Source organism: Triticum dicoccoides, chromosome 3A, assembly GCF_002162155.2.
Source record: "Triticum dicoccoides isolate Atlit2015 ecotype Zavitan chromosome 3A, WEW_v2.0, whole genome shotgun sequence".
Classification (NCBI taxonomy): Eukaryota; Viridiplantae; Streptophyta; class Magnoliopsida; order Poales; family Poaceae; genus Triticum; species Triticum dicoccoides.
The window spans coordinates 568,071,660-568,076,630 of NC_041384.1; the positions used below are offsets into that span (position 1 = coordinate 568,071,660).

At 49.7% G+C, this 4,971-nt stretch overlaps 1 pseudogene; it reads right to left on the reverse strand.

The window, feature by feature from the left end:
• Positions 1-633: 633 nt before the first annotated feature.
• Positions 634-754, reverse strand: LOC119273772 (annotated as a pseudogene).
• Positions 755-4,971: the final 4,217 nt, after the last annotated feature.

Here is a 4,971-nt window from a genome sequence, read left to right on the forward strand (position 1 = left end):
GTTGAGGCGGGTGTTGCTACTAGAACCGGAGGAGTTCCTTGTCTGGTACCGGCTCTACGTAATGTACGTCTGCCCAAGGATTTCAAGGGACCTCGAAAGGTGCCGAATTATACGACCGATTTATAGCCTGGGGCGTGGATTGAAAGTTACGAGATGGCCATGGAGCTACTGGAGGTTAGTGATGAAGCGATGGCTAAATACTTCACCATGATGTTGGACGGAACGGCCTGTTCTTGGTTAAAGGGTTTGCCACCCAATTCCATTAGTTCATGGGCGGAGCTAAAGGCCCGTTTCATCCAAAACTTCAAGGACACTTGCAAGCAGTCTATGTCGATTGTGGACCTGACAAATTGTAAGCAGGAGGAAGGTGAATCTATGACTCATTGGGTGCGCCGAGTCAAAGATATAATATATTCGTCTGACAAGATGGATGCTGGCTCAACAGTTCTCATTCTGGAGAAGAATTGCCGCTTTGAGCCTCTGAGACAGAAACTGGGGCGCCTTAAGCGTGATTGCAACAATATGGGGACACTGATGGCGGCTTTAGTCAAGTATGCCAATTCTGATAGTACCAAGGATCCCGCGTCTGATGAGGAAAAGACAGGGAAGGGAAAGAAGAACGGTAATGGAAAGGGAATGCAACACGAGGACTTCCCAGGAGGTCGCCCATCCTAGTACTACTCTCGCCCAAGCACGCTTAACTTCGGAATTCTGATGGGATCCGGTGCTTTAGTAATGGAAAGGGTCAGCAGCATAACCCGGCGAGTCAAGGAGGCAATAAGCGTAAGGCGGATGGTAACCCGGAATTTGTGGCCAATGCACAGGGTAACAATCAGAAGCGCAAAGGAAAGCCACCCCCTCAGTTTGGCGGGTCAGGTCCGTCTCTTGAGCAACTACTCAATGAGCCCTGCCCGAAACACGGCACCCGGGAACGACCAGCGACTCATTTATGGAAGGATTGCGCAATCATGAAGGCTTTCAAGAATTCTAATACGTTTGATGGCAATCAAGGCCCAGGCGGCGGCTCAGGAGCTGGCAGCTTTCATGGCCCGGGCGGCGGTTCAGGATCCGGTTTTCAGGGAAGCCAGGGTGGTTATAATCAACAACAGTCTGGTCAAGGAGGTCAGCAGCAGCAGCAGTCGGGTTATCAGAGCCATCCAAAACAGCTAAACAGTGGGCAGTATCACATGTTCACCACAAGTTTGTGTAAACGTGATCAGAAAGTTCATAGGAGGGCGGTGAATTCTGTTGAGCCGGCAGTCCCTTGTTACTTGAGGTGGTCGGAATAGCCTATTGTCTGGAGCAGGGAGGATCACCCTCCCCAGGTTGATAATCCGGGTTAACTGGCCCTGGTAGTGGCACCGCAGGTTGGTGGTTATAAATTTACTAAGGTGCTCATGGATGGAGGTAGCAGCATCAACATCCTCTATTACGAGACCTTTCGGTGCATGGGCTTAACTGACAAGAATTTAAAGACTTCCAACACCGTCTTCCATGGAGTGGTGCCTGGTAAGTCGGCGTATCCTGTGGGTAAGATTGAGCTAGAGGTGGCCTTTGGAGACGAGCATGATTCTAGGGCGGAAAAGTTAACTTTTGAAGTGATAAAAATCAAGAGTCCATATCACGCTTTGTTCGGGCGGCCGGCTTATGCCAAGTTCATGGCGCGGCCGTGTTATGTTTATTTACAGCTCAAGATGCCGGGTTACAAGGGTACCATCACTGTGCATGGAAGCCGAAAGGTGGCCCTGGAATGCGAAGAAGGCGATGCGTCTTATGCCGAGTCTGTCTGTGCAGCAGAGGAGCTCAAATTTTATCAAGATAATGTTGACCCGGCGGATATGACCTCCCTTAAGAAGCCGACTATGGAGCATGACCGGCCATGAAGTTTAAATCGGCTGCAGAGACTAAGCTTGTTGATTTTACTCCGGGCGATTCATCTAAGCAATTCAGCATCAGTGCCAACTTGGATCCTAAATAGGAAAGCGCGCTCATCGAGTTCATCCGTGAGAACCGGGACATCTTTGCATGGAAGCCTTCTGACATGCCGGGTGTACCGAGAGGACTCGCTGAGCACACTCTTAATATTCATCCGAAGTATAAGCCGGTCAGGCAGTTTCTGTGGCGATTCAATGAGGAACGACAAAAAGCTACAGGAGAAGAGGTCGCCCGGCTCTTGGCGGCTGGGTTCATTGTCGAAGTGTTTCACCCGGAGGTTGGCTAACCCGGTGCTCGTGCTCAAGAAAAACGGCACCTGGCGGATGTGTGTGGATTACACGGACTTAAATAAGGCTTGTCCGTCTGATCCTTTCGCTCTCCCCTGTATTGATCAAATCATTGATGCTACGGCGAGTTGTGCGCGTTTGAGCTTTTTGGATGCTTACTCTGGTTATCATCAGATCAAGATGGCAGTTAAGGACCAGGAGAAGACGGCTTTCATCACTCCATTTGGAGCCTTCTGCTATGTGTCTATGCCTTTTAGGCTCAAGAGTGCCCAGGCGACTTATCAACGGTGTGTATAGAATTGTCTCCACAATCAGATTGGGCACAATGTTCATGCTTATGTGGATGACATAGTGGTGAAATCCAGAGAGGCGGAAGCCTTGATATCTGATCTCACAGAAACCTTTGACAATCTCCGGGTTTACAAAATGATGCTTAACCCGGAGAAGTGTGTATTTGGTGTGCCTGCAGGCAAGCTTTTGGGATTCTTGGTCTCAAACAGGGGCATCGAGGCTAATCCGGAGAAGATTAAGGCAATCACTTCTTTGGCTAAACCAGCATGTATCAATGATGTTCATCGACTGGCGGGTCGTGTTGCCGCTTTAAGCCGGTTCATAAGACGGTTAGGTGAGAAGGCCCTACCGTTGTACCAACTGATGAAGAAGGCAGAGACCTTTGTCTGGAGTAATGCTGCTAATGCTGCTTTTGAGGATTTGAAGAGCCTTTGCTGTTATATGTGGCTGCTAATTCACGAGCCGTCAGTGTGGCAATTGTGGTAGAGCGCAAGGGGGCTGGTAAGGAACATCCGGTTCAACGGCCGGTTTATTATGTCAGTGAGGTACTCATCGAGTCAAAACAAAGATATCCTCATTGGCAGAAACTTGTTTACGGGGTGTTCATGGCAAGCCGGAAGCTGAAGCAATACTTCCAAGGTCACCCTATCACTATGGTAAGTTCTGCCCCCTTGGGAGACATTATTCAGAACAGAGAGGCTACAGGACGAGTCGCCCAAGTGGGCCATCGAGCTCGGGCCTCATGGTCTGAAGTACGTACCACGCACTACCATTAATTCTCAAGCTTTGGTGGATTTCATCAACGACTGGACAGAGCTACAGGCACCTGAGGAGAAGCCCGATAACACTTATTGGACTATTCATTTTGATGGGTCCAGACAGTTGGAAGGCTCGGGGGCTGGAGTTGTGTTAACTTCCCCTCGAGGTGACAAATTTTGTTATGTGCTCCGGCTTATGTTTCCTTGTACTAACAATGCAGCTGAGTACGAGGCCCAACTCCATGGTCTCCGGATGGCCAAAGAGATGAACTTGAGCCGGGTAAGATGCTTGGGAGACTCAGACCTTGTGGCTCAACATGTGTCAGGCAAGTGGGACTCTAAAGATCCCCTTATGGCGGCTTACCATCGTGAAGTCGATGTTGTGGCTGGACATTTCAAGGGTTATGTGGTGGAACACATTGATCGAAGGAAGAATGAGGCGGCTGATGCCTTAAGCCGGCTGGGATCTCAGCATAAGCCGGTGCCGCCTTACACCTTTCTTGATGTTTTGAATAATCCTTCTGTTAAGTTACCTACAGAGGAAGATCTGGCAATACCAGACCCAGAGGCACAGCTGGTGGTGGCTCTCCACGTTATCCCGGATTGGACAGTGCCTTATTTGGCTTACATGACCCGGGGAGAGTTGCCTGAAGATGAGACCTTGGCAAGACAAATCGCCCGACAGTCCAAGTCCATGACAATTGTCAATGGCGAGTTACATCATTGCAGCGTCACTGGAGCGTTTCAACGTTGCATGTCACCTACAGAGGGTCAGGAGATCCTTCGTGAGATTCATGAAGGAGATTGTGGTCATCACGCCGGCTCAAAATCTCTTGTGGCCAAAGCTTTCCGTCATGGGTTTTATTGGCTGACGGCTCATGCTGATGCAGAAGACCTGGTCAGTAAATGTGACGGATGTCAGAAATTCTCACGACGAGCCCATGTGCCGGCTCAAGAATTGAGGATGATTCCAATTACTTGTCCGTTTGCAGTCTGGGGGCTTGATATGGTCGGGCCTTTCAAAAGGTCTAAGGATAAAAAGACGCACCTCTTGGTGGCGGTTGACAAGTTCACAAAGTGGGTGGAGGCGGAGCCAGTCAGTAAGTGTGATGCAGCCACGGCGGTCTAGTTTATGAAAAAGGTGATTTTTCGCTTTGGTTTTCCACACAACATCATAACTGATAATGGCACTAACCTCTCCAAAGGAGCTATGGAAGAGTTCTGTCAATGAGAGCATATCCGGCTTGACGTTTCAGCTGTGGCTCACCCTTAATCCAATGGTCAAGCAGAATGAGCTAATAAAGAAATCTTGAGGGGTATCAAGCCCCGGCTCTTGGTCCCCTTGCAGCGGACGCCGGGTTGTTGGGTGGAGGAGTTACCTTCTGTACTTTGGAGCATCAATACTACACCTAACAGATCTATGGGTTACACGCCTTTCTTTATGGTGTATGGAGCAGAGGCGGTCCTGCCAAGTGACATCCGTCATGACTCACCCCGTGTGGCGGCTTATGTTGAGGAAGACAACGAAAAATCTTGGCAAGACGCACTTGACCTGTTGGATGAAGAGCGAGACTTGGCAATAGCCCGCTCAGCGATTTACCAGCAAGACCTGTGCCGCTACCACAGCCGCCGGGTTAGGTCCAGAACCTTTCAGGAAGGCGATTTAATGCTCCGACTCATCCAGGATCAATCTGACATGC